Below are 25,664 nucleotides of genomic sequence, written 5' to 3'. Positions count from 1 at the left end.
AAGAATGAATAATGAGATCAGTTCACAAAATATAAAGTAGAAAAAAAGGAGCAAACATGGATGAAAAAGATACTTAGTTCTGTCCCATTCATGTTAAACTTTAAGTACTTTGACCTTGCAAGCAGAGACTCAATAGATAATTTAAAAGTTGTTATACGAGATAAGATTTTGAAATATTTTATAAATCAGATGTAAACAGCTACATACTTACGTGAGTTAAAATGGAGCAAGGATGTAACATGAGAAAAGTTAAGAATGTGACTCCAGAAAAGAGAATAAAAAAATAGAGAGAGCCAAGAGAAGCTTGAATCCTGGAAGTCAAGCAGAAGAATGGTTCAAGGAGGGAAAAAACAATACTATTAATACAGTAATTTTTTTTAAAGATAAACAAGTAATGCTGTATTGGCAACAAAGCCATTTTTGGCAGAATTGATGAAAACTGCTTTAGTGAAAAGATGGGTAGCTTTTCTCACTAATATGGGACTCTAGGGGCGATAAAAGAAATGGAGACTTTGAGGGTAGATCAATATTTAAGAAATCTAGCAGGGGGATGCCTGAGGTGCTGAGTGGTTGAGCATCTGCTTTCTGCTCAGGTCGTCCTGGGACCAAGTCCTGCATCAGGCTCCCCAGAGGGAGCCTGCTTCTCCCTCTGCCTATGTCTCTGCCTCCCTCTCTCTGTGTCTCTCATGAATAAGTAAATGAGATTTAAAAAAAAAAAAGAAAGAAAGAAATCTAGCAGTAAAAAGAAATACATAAATGGTGATGCCTCAAAGATATAAGGTAGAAAGATTTCGGTTTAGATTCTTGTTTTTTTGCATATTAATGTGGGAAGTAGGTCTATTTTTATGCTGCCAGGAAAGATCCAGTAGGGAAAAATATGGCTGAGAACTATAGGAAAAAAAGGCATAGATGCTATAGTGAATTCCATGATGAAGCAAGAGAAAATAAATTCCAAAATGAGAGATCAGAGGGAGGAATTAGAATGACAAATAAGGATAGGGTTGGGTTTGCTGAGTGAACTAGGCCTGGGTATGGTGGTGAGGAAGGTATTATGATGAGATGGACATGGTAAGGATGTGGAGAAATGGAGAGGTATACCAATACAGGGAATTGAAGATTTTTTTTTTCTTTTTGTCCAAGCAACAAAGTTAATGAGTGAATTGATGAAAGAAGGAATGAAGGGATATTTGAACTGGAGCTTTGAAGACATTTCAGGCGAATGTAAGAGTGTATACAAAGATGCAGACAAGTATGCATGTCTATCCAGTGATGTGAGGTACAAAGATTTGAGTGTGGTTTAGGGTAATGATGGAAAATAAGACTGAAGAAAATTTCTAGAGATAGAGGGCTTTGCATTCAGAACTAGCTAGAGATATTTTCACCTGTTCTAAAGAATCTTTAAAAAAAAAAAAGAATCTTTATGCACAGGAGGAACTATGTCATATTCCTTTTGGGGAACATAATACTAGCAGCTAAGTAAGAACTGATGAGTTGGCATGGAGAGAAAAAAAAGGCTAGAAACCTAACGTATTTTTAAGCTAGAATCTACATTTGATAACAGAACAAATGTGAGTTATAAAGGAAGGGATTAGTACAGCATGACTATAACAGAAGAAAGAAAGCATTTTAGAAAGTATATATTAAATCAAGACTCCCTCTAAAGACCACCTGGTTTCTCTGCTCAAGTAAAAATAGTCTTATTTCAAACAGTCAATTCATAAGGTGAAACTAGTGAGTATATACCATTTATTTAAAATTTTTTAAGTGTCTGTGATATTCTAGGCACTGCAAAGCACTGCAGATATGAATAAAGCTGAATTCCTCCCTCCACCATCTTTAAAGCCTTCCAAGAAAGAGAGGAAAAAATAAAAATCAAATGATTCAATATTGGAAATATGTACATGGCAGTATGGGAGTGCAAAGAGAGTCCCTGACATTATGTGCATAAAGAAAGGTTTCATGAGGATGAATTTGAACGATAATTCAGAGGATAAACTAGTTTTATAGGCAGATAAGGGGAAGCTATGACAGGAAGACTAGCAGGGAGAGTAGACATCCTATTTGAACAGAAAAGTGACTTCAAAGGCGTTTATGGGGAACTATCGGGGTGCCAAGATGAAAGGGCTGCAAGGGTAGATATGGAAAGTCTTGAATGCCATGCCTTTGTCTTTTCACTATGATGATTAGAAAGATGATATTAATGATGATGATAATTATATTGTTACAATGAGTATTTTTATCATGTACTTACCATGTGCCAACAGTTGTGCTGTAAGATTTATAGAAATTAATTCATTTTTCCTCTCAGTCTGCTATTAATACCTAATTTACAGATTAGGAAAATAAGGCACAGATAGGTAAAATAAATTGACTAAATTCACCAACTAAGTGAAGATGCCAACATTTGGATCAAGTTGTCTACCTCTGTAACATATACTACTCAATCAGATTGCCCCTGACATATATGGGAAAGACAGGATTTCACGCAGGAAGATGATAAAACTGGCTTGCCTATTTGGAATAGTGCTCTGCAGTTGAAAGAATGGATTAAATATTGGGAGATGGTTATTAGAAGACTGTTGGAGGGTTCTAGGCCACCCAGCCTAAGAACACAACTATGGTTATGGCATAAGGATAAAGGACAGATTTGAGACTATTTGAGGGACTAGAATTGGTAGGACTTGTCCATTTGTTGAGATTATTAGGGCTGGGGCACAAGGAAAAGGAGGATGATATTTAGGTCCCAAAGTAGGAAAAAAATATATAGGTAGGGTTTAGTAGGAGATGAAGTGTTTGGGACATATTACCTGTGAATGGCCTATAAGATACCCAAGCAAAATTCAGTAAATCACAATTATATTGGGCAAATCTCAAGAAAATGGTTTGAGCTTTATAGGAAGATTCAATAGTCATCAACATAGAACAGGTATTTGAAGATATGAATGTGAATATAATTTTATAAACAAGGGTGAAGAAGAAAAAGAAAACAAAAAGAGTTAAATACCATTTGAGGGACAGCTGACCTTGTGACACACAAATCAAACTTGCAAGAGGAAAAAAAAAAAGAGTTAGAAAACCAGTAGAGACATCCCAGAAACAGAACACTAGCAGGAAAAGTTGGCTAATTATAGACAAGGGCCTAGGATTCCTGAATAATATCCTTTGGAATTGGTAAAGATGATGTCACCAGTGACCCTACAAAAAGTCCTGAAAATGTACTAGCTGGAGATACTTGTGGTCATTAGCTACTGACATTGATTCCACAAGCAGTTCAGTGCCATTGGTGCAGAAAGTTGACTAACTGGTGCTCAAAGATGACAGCTATGTGTCAAAAATACCAAGAGATTCTCAGGCAATGTCTCCTTCTGACCTTGCACCAAGATGGAGCTGTGTGCCCATTAGTTGGGCTATAAAATGGTGTGGCATGGAGGGAGGAGGGGTGAAAGGAAAATTTATCTTTAAATAAGACCATTCAAAATTTGTCAAAGCAGCCTATTTATTCAGACATAAAGGCATCTGTTCTCTGTTATAACTTGACAAGTATTAAGTGAAAACCTACTCTGTGCCTTATACCTCCCAGTATATCCTGGAAGAGAAAGAAAGCTCTCAGAAGGTATTAATAACCTGCTCAACAATTCCTCAGATTAAATTACTCAGAAAAAATTGATAGAAACCCCTATCAAATATGTAATTGTGTAAGATATACAACTTTATGAGAATTCTACCGTTTTGAAATATCATTCCTTCAAATGCAATGAAGGATGAGAAGTACAATTGTAAAATGACATTTCTACTAACCAAATAAGATATCAGTCTTCTTTGTTTGAAGTCACTTATAGCATTCAGTTAGGTGTTTGGATTGAGGAGGGCATATCTATATACACATGCTTTAGATTTGCAGACCCACATATGTATATTCAAAGAACTCAAGACTTTGAAAAAAATATGAAGTGTGTATATAAATTTTTCAGGGTTATTAATGTTTCATGTGAAATTTTTATCTTTAGCCATCTCTTTTGTAATCGGTATTATTAGATCTCATGTTTATGTCTTTCAATCCCTTTTCTCACTCTGAAATGGTTGATATATTTACATAAAAACGACATCTTTGTTCCTTAGAAAATCATCTACGGCTTATTCCTTGCCCTGAATTACAATAATCCTATATTTGTGACATCTTAATCACTTCCCAGCAACCAATTGTGAGGTTAGAAACAGAAGATTAAAACTTCAAGTGAGAAATAAGAAGCAGAAATTGATGAGCTCTTAAAAAACCAAGGTTTTTAAATTTTTTTCTTCAAAATAAACATCCTGAGGAATAAGAAATTATTTTTCAAACAAGGACTGTGAAGAATATAGAAAAAACACAGCAGAACTGTTTATCAAAGTTTCCCATGGTATGTCAGCAGGTCCTTTGGAACTGACAGTGCTGTAAACGTTTTGATAATAATAGAAGTGTTAACAGTGATAGGAACAAATAATATTAAACACTGTCAACTGTAACATTTCATTTTTACTGGCCTGATGTCACTGCTGCAAAGAAGGAGGAAATAAGAAAGGGGACTTAACTATTGAATCATTGCTAATAAGGCTGTAGTAACAATACAGGCAAAGTCACATGGACTTTAAATGGGAAGGAAAGAGGGAAAGAAAGGGAAGAGGGAAGAAAGGACGAAGGGGAGAAGAAGCGAGAAATAGAAAAGAACCCAGTCATGACCCATGTCTGAAATAGTGACTGCAAAATTTTTTACAGGATATATAGATACAAGTAGGTCATATATTAAAAAAATTAAATCATTTATATTATTTAGAAATAAAATCTTGCAAATGCGTAGGGAACCAGATGCTGATCCGCTAATGTTGGTCCCATCTCCAACTCACCAACATGAACCAAAAACAGTCTATTTACTGAAAAACAATGTGAGGTCTTTGAACTAGATTTCTCAGTCATGTCCAATTCAACATGATATTATTCACACAAACTGAACACAATGTATTGTTCAAGAATAATATATTTGCACCTTACATATTCACGTGACTTGTGATATTACATTAAACTGAAATACCCATTATGAAAGTGGATACTGTTACAAGGTCTATAATAGATAAATATTAGTATTTATTTTTGATGTATTTATTTATTGTATTCCACAATTTAAGGTAGAATATAAAAATAAAAACATATGTAATACTTAAAATGAAAGATTTGTTCCCTAATATATGGCTATATTATTCTCACTATTTTTCCACTAGGTTAATCAATAAACAATGTTGTGGGCCAATTTAAATATATAAATTTATTTATTTATTTATTTATTTATTTATTTATTCATTCATTCATTCATTCATTCATTCATTTTTGAGAGGGAGGTGGGAGAGTGGCAGGGAAAGGAAGAGAGAGAGAGAATCTTAAGCAGACTCCACACCCAGAGAAGAGCCCAAGGTGGGGCTATATCTCACCAATGTAGATCATGACCTGAGTTATGACCTGAGTCAAAATCAAGAGTTGGACGCTTAATCAACTGAGCCACCCAGAGCCCCCTGTTTTGTTTTGTTTTCCTGAGGGGGGCAGATAAAGATATAAATTTTTAGTCTATTTTATATTTTATAGATATTGACATTATTAATTTAGTTACCTGCATATATTTATAATCTAGTCATTCAGAGGTACATTTCCACTCTTGACATTTCAAGCATTATTTTTGTTAATTTGCACAGTTACTACTATCATCCTAGACAACATCTATTCAGCAGTCTAACAGAGAGCACACCATGTTCATTGCCATTTATATTTAAGATTAATGCTTTTTTAATTCAAGTATGATATTCTCTAAGAAATTTTATCCTAAACTACAAGTCCATGATTATGAGCTTTAAACATTTTTAAAACATATATCTTACAGGTTTATGATCTATTTATGACCTCCTCACTATAAGATTTAGTTCTATTTTTAGGATATCAAAGAATAATAATTGTGTATTTTTGCTAAATTCCTAGCCTTTCTCTCTTTTTTAAACAGATTCTGTCAAGTGATCTTTGTAAGCATAATTATAATTAACTTCTGATTTATATTTCCTCCATAAGCAGTGAATTATTAAGAGAGTTGAGTGATCTGAGATGTTTTTAGAGACTTAAATTAAGGGAAAGATATTATTTCTGGGATGTGTTTTTGCAGATGAAAGTTTCAGGTTAATATATATATGTATATATCAATACATCTATCTATCTATAATCTATATACTTAGAAAAATTAAGAGCTATATAAATGAGAAAATAATAGAGGAATAATAAAACCAGGGACAAACTACACACAGAATTTACAGCCCTATGCATTAATATATTACATGGGGTAAGGCTTAATTTTAGCTCTTAATTTTGAATTAAAAAAAAAAAACAGAGAAACACAGTCTTAGAATCATAAATAATAAAAAGTAAAAACAAACAGCAGTTTGGGAAAAATGTTTTTGATTTTTTTATACAGGACACACATTATGTGATGATTTTCTGCTATAGGATATATGTGTCTTAGTATATGGAGGCTTCATTATAACTTTCCATTGTATCCCAACATAGCATCCCCTTGATTATACATATATTGACTGAGTTCCTGCTATGTCCTTAGCAGTGCATTACAAGCTCTGAACTCTAGTGAGGGTGCATTTTCTGAGATTCAGAGGTCTAACTCTAGCCTCATAAAGATAGGTGCAAGTCATTTAACCTCAAGGGACAGAATGGTCTTATTCTTCACATCTCTTTGTAACTAAGGCCTCTGCCTGGCAGGGGTGGTGGGTCAGATATAACAAGATTTTTTTTTTCCTTTACTTCTAAGCTTCTCTGAAGATATTCACTAGCACAAAATGTAGTTATAAGGACAATGGCTAAGCAAGACACCTTCCTCAGCTGACACCATAAAGAAATTGAATTTGGTTCTGATAGAATCTGATTCTAATTTTGGTCGAACTCAGGGGGTCCAAGCACAAATATTACCCCAGTGTTTACTAACTCTTGTAATCTCTGACCTTCCCCAGAAATTCAAGGCTCTCCACATGTGCACCTTGTATGAGGGTAGCTCTCTGTACTCAACCCCAGAGCCCTGACCCTGTCAAGGCGTATTAGAGGTCACATACCAGATGCTGCTCATCACATGGATGAAACACGATAGTGAATTGTGTCTCATACCACATAGCATGTTGTTCTCTCTAAACCTACAACCTCACTTGCAGGCCTTTCAACTTTTAGGGCAGTCTTTGTTTTTTTCTACATAAATACCCAAGGCTCCTCTATACTTTTCATTTTATATTAAGATATTATTCATCTGAAGAGAGTAGATAGAAATAACATGTCATAAGATTCAGCATATTCTCATGGATCTTTCCTCCTCTCATGAAGATGGAGGTCTACTTCTCTACTTCTCCTGCTGGAGTCTGAGATGGTACTGTTATTATTAACAGGTGAATATAATTTAGCCAAAGATTTAAAGAAGTCAGCTTTGTATTCTAAAGAAAGATTAAGCCATAGCTGAGGAAAGATGTTGAAACTTTGATGGGATTGGGTTAGGGACGGGTGGGAAGAGTAGAGTGGGAAGAGATACCAAAGAATTAACATGTTCGATATCTTCCCCACAAAACCTGCTTACTATCTTTACAAAGGGAAAATATGCATTGGAGAAAGTTTATAGATGTCATCTTAACAAAGAGATCAATGTTAACAGCAGCAAACATAGAACGAACAATACCACGTGCCAACTGATAAGATGCTTTGGAAGGGACACAATAATAAACAGACATAAACGGAGAGCCAATCCACAAAATAAGTAGACTATACTCTTTAAACTACCAAGATCATAAAAGACACAGCAAGACTGATGTACTGTTCCAGATTAAAGAAGATCAAGAACAGGAAGTAAAATGCAACACAGCCATGTGCTGATCTTTAGGCGATGAAATTTTTTATTTTTATTTATTTTATTTTTATTTATTTATTCATGATAGACAGAGAGAGAGAGAGAGAGAGAGAGAGAGAGAGAGGCAGAGGCACAGGAGGAGGGAGAAGCAGGCTCCATGCTGGGAGCCCGATTCGGGACTCAATTCTGGGACTCCAGGATTGTGCCCTTGGCAGAAGGCAGGCGCCAAACCGCTGAGCCACCCAGGGATCCCCTAGGCAATGAAATTTGAATAAAGTCTATGAACTGTATAATAATATAATCCATGTTCATTTCCTGATAGTGATAAATGTATTGTGGCATTGTGGAGATGTACAATACTGTTCTTGTTTTTAGGAAATACATACTGAAGTATTTAGGGATAAAAGGGCATCAGGTCTGCAGTGTATTCTCAAATAGTTCTGAAAAATAATAACATTTATATAGATAGTATGGATGAGTAATTAAACAAACATAGCAAAATATTATGTGAGGAATGTGGGTATACGATACTTTAAAAGTTTAAAAGTATTACTGAGAATCATTGATTATACTAGAAATGCTTGTTTGAACTACTGACAAGGAATATTTCAAGGCTATGTTTTACTATTCTTTGTTTTCATTGACTTCCTTGATATCATTCTTTCTGTGTTTTATATGAGTATATATTTTAAATGTGCATGTTCTATATTCTTTGGGGGGAAAATTAAGTAGATATAAAATCTATACACCTGCCAAAAAATGCCAAGAAAAATTTTAGAAAATTAAATCTGTAGCATATTCTAGAGGCTCCTCTTCTCTCCGGTCATGTCTAAAACTAACAAAATTATCTTTCAAAATTGAAGGAGAAATAAAGACTTTTTCAAACACACAAACAAACAAAAATTAGGGAATCTATCACCAGTATCCCTACCCTACAAGAAATGTTAGAAAATGTTCTTCAGGCAGATGAAAAATAATATGTATCAGAAACTTATATCTAGATTAAAAGGAAAGTCTTCAGAAAAATAAACAAAAGTAAAAGAAGACCTTCTATTTTTCTAATAATTAATTGATTTGAAATATAACTGTTTATTTAAAGTGATAACAGGGAAAATGTACTGGGTGATTATGTCATATGTTTAGGTAAAATGAAGGACATGAGTATCATGGGAATAGAAGGGAGGAATTAGGAATACTCCTATATACAACACCTGTACATACAAAGCAGAATAAGGTTATTTAAAAATGGAATTAGATTAGTAAAAATGTATATTAGTAATTGTATATTATACGCTTTAAGGAAACTACTAAATTTTTAAAAGAGGTAACAATATGTTAAAAGAGGAGGAATAATAAAAACTACTTAAGGGGCACCTGGATGGCTCAGTGGTTGAGCGTCTGCCTTTGGTTCAGGTCATGATCCCAGGGTCCCGCCTGGGACTGAGTCCTGCATCAGACTCTCCTTAGGGAGCCTGCTTCTCCCTCTGCCTTTGTCTCTGCCTCTTTCCATGTGTCTCTCATGAATAAATAAATAAAATCTTAAAAAAAAAACTACTTAATTGAAACCAGAGCAGACAGAGAAAGGAGTCTCTGGCAATGAATATAAAATAGTTAAAAACATTGTTGACATTAATGTAAATATATCAATAATAATTTTAAATGTGATCTAAATACACAAATTGGAAAACAAAGATGGTCAGAGTACATTAAAAAAAAACGGCACAAATTGTACTTTGTCTACAAAAAAAACACAGTTTAAATATAAAGGCTCAGGTAGGTTAAAAGTAGAGAAAGAGATGGAAAAATATATAACGTACTAAAACAAAAAGAACGATGGAGTAACTATTAATTTTAAATGAAGCATACTTCAGAGTAAGTAAAATTGTTAGGTATAACAATGCTAAATGTATTTTCACTCATCCATCTAAACATATGAAGTAAAAATGATAAAATTGTAAAGAAAAATATGCAAACCAAGTTTCTAAGTTTCTGCCAGTAATCATTACCATCAGTAATTGATAGATCAAACAGGCAGAAAATCAATAAAGATATAGTTGGCCTAAATAGAATTGTTAATCAAATTTATCTACTTAATATTTATAATAGGCTCCATCCAAAACAGCAAACACATTCTTCTCATACTCGCAAGGAACATTCACTATGATAGGGTCATATTCTAGACCCAAAATATACCTTAACAAATTTAACAATATAGAAATCATATAATCACGTTCTTATACCACAAAGAAATTAAACTGCATTCATAATGAAATAAATGACTGGAAAATCCCAAATATTTGGGAAAAAAACATACTTCTAAATCACACGTGTCAAAGAAATCTCAGGGAAATTTAAAAATATTTGAAACTAAATGAAAATTAAGATTCAACTTGTCCAAACTTGTGGAATGCAGCAAAGTCATACTTAGAAGGAAATTTATAGAATTAAATGCAAATGTTAGAAAACTAGAAAGATACTAAAACTAGTTAGAAAACTAGTTAAGTAACTTAAACTTCCAATTTAAGAAACTGGAGAAAGTAGAGAAATTTGAGCCAAAATAAGCAGTAGAAAAGGAATAATGAAAATTAGAGTAGATAACAATGAAATTGCAGAGGAAAACAGAGAAAATCAGCAAGAACACAGTGTGGGTCAAAAAAAAAAAATAGGATGGGTCTTTGCAAAAATCAATAAAATAAAATTGGTAAACCTCTAACCAGGCTAAGCAAGGAGGGGTGGGAAATAGAGAAGACATAAATTATTAATACCAGAAGTAAAGAGAAGTTTTCAATATTCAGTCCATGGCCATTAAAAAGTAAATCAAGGCATACTATGAACAATTCTATGTCCAAAAATCCAATAATTTAGATAGAATGGACCATTCCTTGAAAGACTAATTACCAAAACTCACAGAAGGAGAAAAAGACATTTTGAATAGCTTTACACCTATTACAGAATAATAATTGAAAATCCCCTAAAAAAACCGACTAAAAATGATAATGCTGTGGAAACCTGGCTGCCTCAATGGTTGAGAGTCTGTCTTTGGCTAGGGTTGTGATCCCAAGGTCCTGGGATGAAGTCTACATCAGGCTCCGCAGAGGGAGCCTGCTTCTCCCTCTGCCTGTGTCTCTGCCTCTGCCTCTCTGTGTCTCTCATGAATAAATAAATAAAATCTTTTTTAAAGAAGAAATGATAATCTTATAAACTCTGTCAAACATTTAAATTTAAAAATGTACTGGATCTTCACAATCTTTTCCAGAAATTAGAAGGCAAAGCAATACTTCCTAACTCATTCTATGAGACCAGTGTTATTATCTTAATACCAAACCAGATGAAGGTATTACAAGGAAGGAAAATTAGAGATTGATATCTCTTCCAATCATAGACAAAAATTTTTCAACAAAATATTCACAGAGCAAATCCAAAAATGTATATTAAAAATCACATACCAGAAGCAAGGGAGATTTATTCCAGAAGTCAAGGCTGGTTCAACATTAGAAAATAAGTCAATACAATATATTATATCAACAGACTAAAGAAGAAAAATTCTATGATCATATTAATTGGTGCAAAAAAATGCTTTTAACAAAATCCAGTACCATTTATGATAAAGCCTTTCAACAAATTAGGAATAGAAGAAAATTGCTTCAATGTGATAAAAAAAAAAAAATCTGTAACAACAACTCCAACCAACTTCATACTCAATGATGAGGAACTGATCACTTTCCTCCTAAGATTAGGAATAAGGCAAGAATTGCTTCCCTTATTACTCACATTCAAGAGGTTAGGACTTTTTAAAATATTTTATTTATTTATTCATGAGAAACACACAGAGGGAGGCAGAGACATAGGGAGAGGGAGAAGCAGGCTCACTGTGGGGAGCCCAATGTGGTACTGGATCCGAGGACCCTGGGATCACGACAGGAGCCAAAGGCCAATGTTCAACCACTGAGCCACTCAGGTGCCCTAAGAGGTTAGTATTTGAACATATTTTGGGAGCACACAATTAAACCCACAACACTGCACGAGGAGACTATGGGAATATACTGTAATATCTCTACCATAATTTTTAAAATCTAAACTGCTTTAAAATAAAAAAGTTACTTCAAAGAGAAATAACACTAAATGAAAATTACTAGAAATCTTAGTATGAAAGTTAATTTTTCACAGAAAACATTTGCTTAGTTTCATATTTTGAAAGTAATCCAAGAGTTTTACTTAATATCCAGAGATAAAATACCCCAAGTTCACATGTCGCTCTGATTCAATTTTGAGACCATAGAGCTTTGTTCAACTTCTTTATTACACCTCTACAACCTTTGTCCTTGCCAAGGACTCTGGTTCTTAGGTGCACAAGGCTCAGTAGACCCAGAGATAAGCCACTCTGATCTCCATTCAAGGTAGAACTCCCTTTCCAGTTCATGAGAGTGCATTTCACAGAAGAGCCTTCACTCTCAGTCCCTCAGAATCTGTCTCAACTGCAAAGAACCCTTCTCCTGAGGCCTTGCCATTCCCTGGCTTATGACCTGTAGCGATTGATCAAGGGAGGGATCAGCTTTTATATATAAAAGCCCCACTATTTTGACTCAACATGAGGCATTCTGATGGGCACTTAATCACTCCAGAACTTCCCTCTGAAGTAGTCTAAATCTTTATTGGGCTTACATTACTATTTTACTTTTTCTTGTGCTAAATTCTGTTTCTTCTCTCTTCTCCTCATAGCTACTTTCACTAATAATCAAGGAGTACCTCAAATTCTTATTTTAACATCTGTTTCCAGAGAAACTAACCTGTGAAAGAGATGAAAGTAGAATGAAAATAGACCATAATGGCTCCATTAGTACACACAGACACATGATTACTCTGTATTACACAAGCTAGAGTTTCAATATAAACTTTGTTTAAAATGCATTTGATTTAATGCTATTGACTGAGAATTGCATTTCAGGCACATATGTGATTCAATAGATTGCTGTGGATTTGTCTAAAGACTAAGCCAGCCTTCATTCAGAGATAAATATATAATACACATAAGGGAGGAATACTTTACAGAGAGAGCTTAACAAATATTTGCAAAATAATACCAAAATATATAGAGTAATTTACAAAATAAATATTACATCATGATTCAGTAAAGTTTTTTCCAGGCATGCAAAGAGAGTTTAACCACTAGAAAACCACATAATGAGATTTACCACATTAGTGTATTAAAAACTGACATCACTCCAATATAGAATATTATCCATAAAAGTTAACAAACATTCTTCATAAGGGACATCCTCTAAAAAAATGTAGGAAACATGATAATTAGTGTAATATATTTAAAAATTCATTTCCTTTAAAAATAAGAGGAATAATTCTAATAGCATCATTCAGCTGTGTACTGGAGGCATTAGATCAGTATTTTTAAATCTCAACAGTGTCAACATTTTGGGCTAGATAATTCTTTGTTATAGAGGGCTGACATGTGTACTGCAGGATATTTAGCAGCATCAACTAACCTCTACCGACTAGATTCCACTAGGACCCTTCCCAGTTGTGACAACCAAAAATATCTTCAGACATTGCCAAATGTTCCCCAGGAAGCAATATTTTTACCAGTTGAGGACCATTGTTTTAGATAATATTGAATAATAAGATAAATACATAAGAATAGTAGCACTGGAAAAAATAAACACAATTATAAATATGATTGCTTTTCAAAGATTCTAATAAATTCTATCAATAAATTCTGAGAATGATTTAAATGAGGATAGAAATTTATTAGAATAATTAATATTTAACACACTAAATCAGTGTACTAAAATTAGTTGTATTCCTAAACACTGGCCAGAATTACAAAATATACTTTTTAAAATACTATGCTCTTCTAGATATTTACTCAAAGAATACAAAAGTACTAAGTCAAAAAGATATGTGCACCCAATGTTTATAGCTCCATTATCTACAATAGACAAATTCTGGAAACAGCTCAAGTGTCCACAGATTGATGAATGGTTAAAGAAGATGTGGTACATATATAATGGAATGTTACTTAGCCACAAGAAAGAATGAAATATTGCCATTTTGCAATGACATGGATGGAGCTAGAGAGTATTATGCTAAGCAAAAGAAGTGAGAGAAAAAAAATACCATATGATTTCATTCATATGTAGAAGTTAAGAAATAAATCAAATAGCAAAAGAGGACAGAAAGAGAGAAAGAGGCAAACCAAGAAACAGACTCTTAACTATAGAGAACAGACTGAGAGTTACCAGAATGGAGATGGGTAGGGGGTTGGGTTAAATAAGTGGTGAAGACTGAGGAGTGCATTTGCGATAAGTACTCAGTGATGTATGGAACTGTTGAATCACCATATTGTACACCTGAAATTAATATTACATTGTATGTTAACTAACTGGAACTTAAAAACTTAAAAAAGAATTTAAGAGAATGACTAAAAATAAGTCTTTAAAACCTGGCATTTCTATTTAAAAATATACTATGTAAGGTACCAATAAAAATTAACAAAATTATATGACCTTTATGAAAAAAAATGAAATTTTTTAAATTACTTTTAAAAGACACACTTAAATATAGGCATCACAATTATAGAGAGTATTTTTTTATAGAGAGTATTAATTAATACAGTTAACATATTGGCTATACCCAAAATCATCTTTAATTCTAAAATGATTTCAGTAAAAATCCTGACATGGATTTTATTAGAATATGACAACCTGGTTGTTGTATAAAATGAAAAAAGGGAAAGAGCCAAGACAATTTCAGGGAAGAAAACCAAGATAGAAGGACTTGTCTAACTAATATCAATAGTTGTTATAATTATGACATAGTGGTACAAGATCAGGAATAAACAGGATAAAAAACACACAACACAATTCTTTTTATTAACAGAATGAAAGATCTGTACATTTATGGAACTCGATGTATGCATAGGTTGCACTGCAGATGAATGAGAAAATATGTAATTCTTCAGTAGATGGTGCTAGAAAAAGTGGTTGTGCTTATAAAAGATTTAAATAAAATTGGATTTTGTTTATATAAAGCAACCCAGAAACATGAATTATCTAAATATAAAAAGTAAATATTTAAAAAATTAGAAGAAAATATAATGAATAAATATTATGATATTGACATAGGAAAGATTACTAAATTCAATTACATGAAAATTGAAAACTTCTGTGCATAAAGATTACCATTAAATATAAAAAGAAGATGAAAATAAGAAAATATTTGCCATTCATATTGTCATAATAAAAAGATACTTAGTTTATGGAATACATAAATAACTCCATATTAGCAAGAAAAAGAGTAACATCCCCTTAGGAGATGTACAAAAGATATAACTAAGAAATTTAATAGAGAAAAAATACAGATGGTAAATAAACGTAAAAATATGGTCAACCTTAATAGTAATGAGGGAATTGCAAATTAAAACCAGAGTGAAAACTTTTCATACTGTAATACTGGCAAAATCATTTATTAAGTATTTGGGAAACTGGAGAGCAACACAAAATTATCTGTAATACTGTTGGGATGGTAAATGGGTTCATCTATTTTGGAGTAATATTTTATATAGTTGGATGCCTACATAATTTATGATATAAAATTTCTGTACCCTTTATATACTCTGGATTAGGATTCTATTATAAAATACATAAACCATGTCTCAGGCCAAGTCTGATTAGTTGCCTATTTGTTTATGGCCTATGAGCTAAGAATGATTTCTATATTTTTAAACAGTAATATTTTTTAAACAGTAATATTTTAAGTCATATTCAATTACCTACATAATATTCTTGATATTGCCTCTGGGCCAGGAAAACCTAAAAGCTACCATGTGTCCCTTTAAGAAAAATCTTGCTAACCCCTGTTCTGGAAAAGCTCTTATTCTTAAGGAAATATGTACAGAAATTTACAGAGGCACTATTACTTATAAATATTAATAGTGGAAAATCAGAGATACCTGAAATGTCCATTAACAGGTAAAAGGAAGAAAAAAAATGTATTATTATACTGAAATACTGCAGGCAGTGAAATGAATGGATTAAAGTACCCTCCCCTTCTCTATGTATAAATTTTTAATGTTATACACTGTCTAAAATAAGTTTTTAGAGATATTTTATCTTTTATATGAAGTTTAAAGAGCATATAATATAAAACTATTTAAAAATGCATACACTTCCAATAAAGGCTTAAAGATATGCGTGGAGATGCTAAAGAAACTTAAAGTTTACTATTATGAAATGAGGAAAGATGTAATTGGGGAGGATGAAACATGGTGCATCAACTCTCTCCACAATCTACACAACTATGGTACATTTCTCAAGACTAAGAACCTGACATTGGCAAGTTACTATCACCTAATCTCAAGAATTTTATTTTTATTTCATCAGTTTTTTTTTTTTTTTTTTTTTTTTTTTCATAGTGGTCTCTTTCTGTTCTGGGATCCAATGCAGGATGCTTCATAGTATTTAGTTGCTATCTCTTCTTGGTCTCTTTTGGTCTTAGATTCCCTTGGTGTTCGTGATGTTGACAGTGTAGAGTACTGACTGGATATCCTCTGTAATGTCCTGCAAGCAGAGTATATCTGAAGTTTTCCTTATGATTAAACCAGGGTTATGGATTTCTGGAAGAATAGTATAGACATGAAGGATCCTTCTCTTCACATTTAGGGACACATGGTATTCACATGGCATCACTGACTCATATAGTTGTTTCATCAGTTGGTTAGGGTAGTTTTGCAAGGGTTTTTCCACTGTATGAATACATTTTCTTTTTTCTTTCCCTACCCTGTTCTTCAGAAGTGAGAAGTCAATAATCTAGCCTACTCTCAAGTCCAGTGATGGTGGCCTGAAGGGGTTGTCCATGTAGGGAATGAAGTTCCACCTCTGGGACAAGGGACATCTATATGCACATAATTCATTTAAAGACAAGTAAAATTAAATCCAAACAGTTCTGATAGGGTGGGATTGAACAGTTTATTTCTATGAATTAAACTTTAAGAATTAAACTTTATTATCAATATTGTATTAACTTAATATTATTTAGTCAGCTTTTAGTCCTGTGGAGCAATTGAAGTGGTAACATGTTAATCATGAGCTGACATAATTCTAGGTAGGAATAATTTATTTTAGTCAGGGTGAATGAAAAACAGTTTTAAGCAAACTACTCTTTTCCATATACTTTTGTTGATAATAATGTATATATTTAATTTGGTTCTCCTTGAGGTTTTCTTTCCCCTTCCATTTAAAGTAAGTCAGCATGCAATTCATAATATACTGTAGGGAGCTACATTTCATGTTTACTGCAAAGATTTTTTTCTGATGAGTATTTCATGTAAGCTTGTGTTTATGAGGTTATTAAAAAATAGATGAAAACTCTCAAAGTGTAGTATTCTTTGAAGCTTAATAGAAAAAGAACTCACCAAACTGTGTCCTATGTTAGTAACAGGTATTGGAAGGCTTAACAATCTTTATCTGTTCTAAGAATTGTGTTTACACAATTGTCTTAACAATGTCATTTATTTCCTTGTGTTGTTTACATTCTATGTATATACCTGGCAATGTGGGTGGGGGGGTCTGTTAGTGGAAAGAACATCATCATTGAAGTAAAACATTTGATTTCTTTCTCTGCCAATTTACTAATCTTGGGATTTTAGGCAATTTATGTTGATTTAGATCCTTTTTCCTCATTTATAACATGTGGTAGCTAGTCACTAAGTTTTAAGGTTGTTATAAGGTAGAAAACAATGCTTGAAAAGTACTGATTGCAGTGCATGCCTCAGGAGAGAGACTTAACATGTTTTGGGTTTTTTTTCACTTTCTCCCTTTATCTTGAGAATCAGGGAGGCTAATGTTCAAATCTCAACCAGACCATTTCTTTCTCTTTGAACTTGGGAAAAGTTCTTTAACTTTGACTCTGGTCTTCTCTTCTGGAAGGGAATAATATACTACCTATCTCTCATTGTTGGATACAACAATCTCATTATCAGTAACAACATGTATAAGCTCCTAGAAAAATTCCTGACAGTGTGGCTGCTTAAGATTTCATTTCCTTTTTTTTTCCTCCTCATCTAGAACAAACTACTATTTGTATTCTGGTGACTATTCAGATTTTAACTTTTATTTTAAAAATTGATGAAGTGCTATGGGCCAATTCACAAATATTAGTACCTCCTAAACTAAGGGAAAAAGACAACCCTATATATTATATATATAGATATATATATGTATTTATATATATAAAGACAACCCTGATATATATATATATAATATTATATATATAATATATATAATGTTATATTATAAGTGATGCATTAAAACTGTGGCATAATAATATCAGGTCATGACCTCAGGGTCATAAGATCGAGACCCACCTCGGGCTCAACATTCAGTGTGGAGTCTGCTTGAGATTCTCTCTCCCTCTCACTGCCCCTCCAGCTTGTGCTCTCTTTCTCTATCTCTCAAATAAATAAATATATCTTAAAAACAACAACAACCTGTGGCATAATATATGATAGCCGGGCAGGAGAGCCCAGTGAAATTGGCTATTTATTTCACTAACTTGTGTGTCCTGTCTGCTTAGAAAGGATTTAAAGTGGACCCTGGGACTGATAGTAGGGAAATCTGCATTTCAGTCCTGGCTTGGCCTCTTACAGTCTATAGAGCCTTTGATAAGGTACTAAACTGCTTTGAGCCAGTTTCCCAGTCTCTAAATGGCAATATTGATAAAGACTTCTGGTTGTAAAAATTAAATGAGATGCATGTAATTCATATATAACCATGTGCAATGCATAATGTGTATGCTAGGTAACTCAAAGGGGTGATACATGATTCTTGATGATACTATCCTGGATTCTTCATGATTTTTTTGACTCTGTCAATAGAATGCAGAGCTAAAGGCTCAAGCGATTTTCTAAAGAAGTCCTTAACTTTTAGGTTTGGGGGGATCCCTGGGTGGCTCAGTGGTTTAATGCCTGCCTTTGGCCCAGGGCCTGATCCTGGAGACCAGGGATCGAGTCCCACATCAGGTTCCCTGCATGGAACCTGCTTCTCCCTCTGCTTGTGTCTCTGTCTCTGTCTCTCTCTCTCTCTGTGTCTCTCACGAATAAATAAATGAAATCTTAAAAAAAAAAAAAATTTAGGTTTGGAGTCTTTGTTCTTGCCCAGCAAGAAGTTTCAGGTGTTCCTTCTCACCGAGCCCTCTGCCTGAAGCAGTGTGGGCAGCACTGACAGTGGCCTGGCTAACTACCAGCTTACCAGGAGGGGAACTTGCTTAATTGCTTGAATTCTGGCTTCACAAAGCAGCTTTCACACCTAAAGCTGGAGAAGCTCACATCTGTGGCTGTCAGGCTTCTGCCTTGCAGATGAAGAAATCAGCTGTGCCTGGTCCCCACAGGATACCCAGGGGGTCCAAGCCTCATACATAAAGTCAAAACACACAAGCTCATTTCCATATAGAATACAAATAACATATTCATTTAATAAGATTACTCCTGCAACTTACTGCACATATTATTTTTAAGCTCCTGTGCAGGTAATTAACAATCCTGCTTAGGAAAAATCGATGAAACCTTTAGGTCAAAACCAAATTCCTTTCATTTTATTTGCACATGTGTTATCTCTGTGTGCATTCACAGTACTTTTCTTAAATACACTCACCCAGAACAATTTTTCTTTTTACTGTTAAGGTAATTTATGTTATTACCTCAGGCTATGTGTTGTGTGTGTCTGAGCGCATGTGTGTGCACACGCATGCACAAATGCAGTACAAAACAACTGGGGAGAAAGAGAAAGAGGGAGGACTTACTAGCTTTTATAGATATAGATGTAGATAGCTATAAAATGTATATTTTTATTGCTGTGCCATCAAAAGAATCACTAGCTGCTTATAAGGTATAGGAATTCACAGGATGCTATGCCATAAAGTATCATGCTTGACTTCACATCTGAGAGCACCAACTGGGTTCTAATAATGACACTTCTGATGGTGAGATTTTAATTACTCAGCTACTGCTCAGTATAGCGACTGCATAAACAGGGGAGGATGCACATCTTGGGCAATTTTGCAAACTTTCATTATTACCAATTGTGATGGGGTTGTAGTGTTTTAACTTAGCTAAGCTGCAACTACATTTCTCCAGAATTTCCTTCCCTATATGATTCCTGGTTAGGGTTACACACTAGAAATATTTGTGCAAGGTACAGAATGTAGAAATAGAAGTAAACCAGAAGTCATACTCTGAAGGTTTGTAAGAGGTGCCTGGCCACTGCGGCTCTCACCCAGAGCCACTGACCTGCTGGCTCATTCTGTAGTCATGGGCAGCAGTTGGGCTGGCAGCTCTAGCAACATCACCTGCACCTCCATGTCCAATTTCCTCAAATCCTAGGCCAGAAATGTGCACAGCTCTGTAGCCACAATAAATATGCTATTTCCAACTACCCTGAATTGCCATCCATTTCCAGATTAATTTTGACCTAGCCTCCTAATATGAATAGTCTAAATCTGAAGTTGAAATTCAAAGCCAAAATGTTAATTATAATTCACTGTCTCTTGAGTATGTGTCATAAAGTACACACAGGTGGTCCGCAATGTCTTCTGAAGTATGACTTTTAATATTAACACCTTTTATTGACAACAAGGGCTTCTATTAATGGTTGTTAGTTCTGTTGTCTCTCTTTTTGATCTTATGTTGTAACTGTTATTTTAAACCTAGTAGGAGGAGGGCAAGTGTCCCAACAAAGTAAGACACGGTTCAGCAATGTTCACCTTGTAGCTACTTTAGTCAAGGCCAGCCTTATATGAAAGTATCAATTACTCTGTGATATGCTTTTCAAGTTGCAGCTGAGAAATCCTCTTGACCCAACTCCCAGGTACTTAGAAAATATTTTCAGAGAAGGTACACCTTTATTGCCAGTTTGTAACAATGTCTCTTTCCTTATCATTAGTGATACCTCCCTTTTGCTAAAGATCTAGAATTCCTGAGGACCCCTGACAAAGTACCGAAGACACGGACAGAAGTAGCATTCAAAGCTGCTACCTCCTCAATGGAAATTAATTCCATAAATTAATGGTTGTTATTTTGAAAAGCTTATGGGCACAGACGAACTGAATCATGGGACAGAATGATCACAGAGGAAAGGAGAAATGGATTGAAATTGGACATTGGTCACTGCCTAAAAAATCAGTGCAGAAGAATAAATGTCATTGGTAACAACCTAGACTTGTATGGTTACAGAGATTAAAATTTTCCAGATGAATGTTTGTTCACTCTATGGGGAAGGCTCGCCTTAAAGTACCAGGATGGCAAAGGGACTTTTGCCATAACTCATATTAGATCTTTGCTTTATCAGAAACATAAGAGGTACCTTCCCTTCATTCACTGATGGATCAAGTGGAGTGTGCCAGCCTGCTGTCACTAAGTTGAAGAGTAAGACAGTCAAGACAGTCCTAGTGGTGCTGCGTGTGTGTGCTGGAGCATGTATGGAAGTATGATCATTGCAATATCTATATAACCATGACCAGCAAAGCACAATTTTGACCTGAAATGATCTTCAGTAAATTCATTGTGTCTCCTACCAGATTTATCTCCCACATTTGGTGTATTCTTTTCTATTTGCGAGCACTTCATATTCCTCAGAAAGCAATGTAGCTTTCTGAAGAAGCACTGAATGTTATGAATGCCCCTCCTCAAGTCGTGGAGATGCCACTTTTCTTTACATCTATGGCTCACAACTATAAAGCTCTTCTAATATGCTGTTGTGGCTCCACAGTACCTCATGGAGCAGGCTTGACTTGAATATCTATGATGAGAGTGTTTAGATCCAATAAACTCTGGCTTAAAAGTTTATTTTCCTGGCAACTAGTTTGATTTCCTTTCTACTCATTACTCTTAAAAGTTTGCACATTCAAACTAGAATTTTATTAGGCTATGTTATTTTATTCCAACTTCACCTAATTCTCAGACTCTTCATTCACTGATGGATGGATGGACTGGTATGTATATGGCTTTGGATATAAATGTAAACATAGACATAGATGCATTCATAGACATAGGCAAATAGACATACATTTGATAAAATATGAGAGTATAATAAGCACGATGGAAGGAGAATCAGCCTGGAGAATCTACCATTCAGTTCTTGGAGAAGACCAAAATTCGCAAATTCCAGTTATAATGGGGAAGACAGTGAAATGAGGGCTGAAAACAGGAAGGAATATAAACTCCCTCCACAACTACTACTACCAGAAGTAAAGAATACCAAATAAAAAGTTTGCATACTCTGACATTTAGGATTTCCTGATAATAATTACTGACTTTCTGACTAATATGAAACCTATTCTCCCAGTAGAACAATTCTCACCCACATACAGATTCCATCAGCTTCTTATAGACTCAGTTTTTCCAACACAGATAGAAAACAATGTCACCAAACACTTCAGGAAATCCTGAAACAAGAAGAAAAAAGACCAAGATGAAAAAGCAGAAAAATTATTCTTTTAAAAAAAAATAGTTTATTTATTCATGAGAGAGAGAGAGAGAGAGAGGCACAAACACAGGCAGAGGAAAAAGCAGGCTCCATGCAGGGAGCCTGACGTGGGATTCAATCCCGGGTCTCCAAGATCACATCCCAGGCGGAGAGTGGCGCTAAACCGCTGAGCCACCCAGACTGCAGAAAAATCATTCTGGAGTAATCAACAATACTGCATATTTAGAAGAAAATAATCTTCAAGAAAATATTGCACTCACTGAACAAGAACAAAATGCTATGGAGAAAAATTAATGAAGTAACAAGATAATTTCTAGAAAAACAGGATGAAGATAAACTCAAATAAATCTCATTGGAAGAACAAAAAGAAAGCATGAGAGGTTTGATGAAAGATATAAATGGTTAATTTAAAATACCAATGCTCAACTAATATGACTTTTAGCAGAATAGACAAAAAGAAGAAGTGCTGGGAACTATTTTTTGAACAAAAATAATAAAATGTAATTTCTCACAAAAGACATGGGTACACATGAAATTTAAAGAATCTATTGAGTGTAGAGAAAAACGAATTTTAAAAAAATGCTAGTCATACCATTGTCAAATTTAAGAGAATAACAAGACCACTAAAAAAAATCACTAAAAAATACTTTAATTTTCATTTCAGCTCCAACATGTAACAGTTAAAAAATGAGCAAAAAGCTAAGTAGATACTTCTACAAAAAATATATGCAGATATAAATAAACCATATGAAAAGATGATCAATATCCTATTTCATTAGGGAATTCCAGATAAAGGCAAAAATGAAATAGTACTATATACCTATCAGAATGGTCAAAATCCGTATAACTTACAAATACCAACTGCTAGAAAGATTGTAGAATATCAGGAATTCTCATTCATTCTTGGTGGCAATGCAAAATGGTACAGCTACTTTGCAAGATAGTTTGGTAGCTTCTTACAAAGCTAAGTGTAGTTTTAACATATGATTGAGTACCATACTCCAAAGTGATTTGTCCAATTCAGTAAAAAGCTTATGTATCTATGAAAATCTCCATGTGAATATTTATAGTGGCTTTATTCACAACCATCAAAAGCTAGAAGCAACCAAAATGCCCTTCAGTAAATAAATGGAAAATAAGCTATAGTACATCCATATAATATTATTCAACAATAAAAAGATTGATTAATCCTTTAAGCTTCAAAAAACCATGCAGGAAGTATAAACACAGACCGTTAAGGTGAAGAAGTTAATCTGAAAAGAATACATACTGGATGATTTCTACTCTATGCCATTTTGGAAAGTGTAAAACTAGAGAGAACATGAAAAAAAAAAAAGAAGAAAAGAAAAAAGAAAAAAAAAAGCAACACAGATGATTTCCATATGTTCTGGAGCTAGGGGGATAGGGAGAGAAGAGTGGAAAAATGGGGAAGGCATAGGGATAAATAGATGAAGTACAGGGGATTTTAGAGTGGTGAAGTTCTTCTGTATGATACTGTAATGGTGGCTGCATGACATTATGCATTTCTTCAAAACCCATAGAAATGTACAGCACAAAGGGTCAGCTTCAATGTAATCTATGGACTTTAATAATCATGAATGATATTGGTTCACTAATTGTAACAAATATCCCATATTAACGAAAGTTGTTAAAAATAGGGAAAACTTGGGCAGCCAGGGTGGCTCAGCGGTTTAGAGCCGCCTTCAGCCTGGGGAGTGATCCTGGAGACCCAGGATCAAATCCCACATCGGGCTCCCTGCATGGAGCCTGCCTCTCCCTCTGCCTGTGTCTCTGCCTCTGTCTCTCTCTCTACACCCTCCCACACTGTGTCTCTCACAAATAAATAAATAAAATCTTTAAAAAAAAATAGGGGAAAAAAATAATAAATAAAAAAAATAGGGGAAACTGTGTCAGAGGAGTATATGGGAACTCTGTACTACCTTCTTAGCTTTTTCTGCAAATCCAAAATTGTTCTATTAAAAAAAATCCATAAATCAAAGAAAAGAACAATAAATAAAAGATGGCTTCAAAGTTCTTTTTTTTTTTTTTTTAAGATTTTATTTATTCAAGAGGGAACAAGGGAGCGGCACAAGCAGACTCCACGCTAAGCACAGAGCCCAACATGGGATCACCACAGGGCTCAATCCCACAATCTCGAGATCCTGACCTGAGCCTAAACTGAGAGTCGGATGCTTAACTGACTCAGACACCTAGGTATCTCTCTTCAAAATTCTTAATAAGTGTGTTTCCATGTTAGAATTATTTATCCAGGAGCAGGTGGGTGGTTCCGCGGTTGAGCGTCTGCCTTTGGCTCAGGTTGTGATCCCGGGGTCGTGGGATCGAGTCCCGCATCAGGCTCCTCACAGGGAGCCTGCTTCTCCCTCTGCCTATGTCTCTGTGTGTCTCACGAATAAATCAATAAAATCTTTTTTTTTAAAGAATTATTCATACAGCTGAATGATCATTCAGAATGAATGTAGAAAAAAGATTTCTAATTCAGAATATATACTCCCTGCTCTGTTCTAGGAAGGTATTAGTCAATACTGGAGTCAGCCAGAATAAAGCAAGATACAACAAAATAGCAGATCCAAACTTGGGAAAAGAGCACAAGAAGGACCTAGGTTATCTCTAGGAAAGAGTTCCTAACAAGTAAAGTAGGGTTAGAAAACCTGAAGTCTACATAGGAGCAGATGGCAGAGAGAAATGGGAGGTAATCAGAAAACAAAATAAAACAAAACCCTCAACTGGACAGAGAACTGAAACAAAATTCGAGTAAACAATAAAGACATGTAGAGGAGGAAGAAAAGAAATACAATTTGACTCTTCAGAGGAATCAAATATATATATAAGAAAGAAAATGATAATTATAGTACTTAGTTATAAATGAAATAGTACATAGTCATAGTAACTTCAGAATTATTTGTGATTCTTTTTAGTTTTAAAATTCATTCAACCTGAGAACCAAGCATTAAAGATTTAATTGTGTTTATAGTAAAACTATAAATTCAATCAGCTTAGTGTGAAAGTAAAAATAAATGGAGCTTAGTTTGGGCTGCTATCACAAACCATCACAGACTGGGTGGCCTAAACAATGGAAATTTATTTCTCTCAGTTTTGGAGGTTGCAAATCAAAGATCAGGGTGCCAGCATACTCAGGTTCCAGTGAAGGTCCTTGCCGGGGCTACAGACTGCAAACTTCTTGTGACTTCCTCACACCTCAGAGCAGAGAGGAAGCCAGCTTTGGTATGGTCTTATAAGGACCCTGAATCCA

This window comes from Canis lupus, chromosome 1, assembly GCF_003254725.2.
Source record: "Canis lupus dingo isolate Sandy chromosome 1, ASM325472v2, whole genome shotgun sequence".
NCBI classification, from domain to species: domain Eukaryota; kingdom Metazoa; phylum Chordata; class Mammalia; order Carnivora; family Canidae; genus Canis; species Canis lupus.
Note: the sequence above shows the minus strand (reverse complement) of the source record.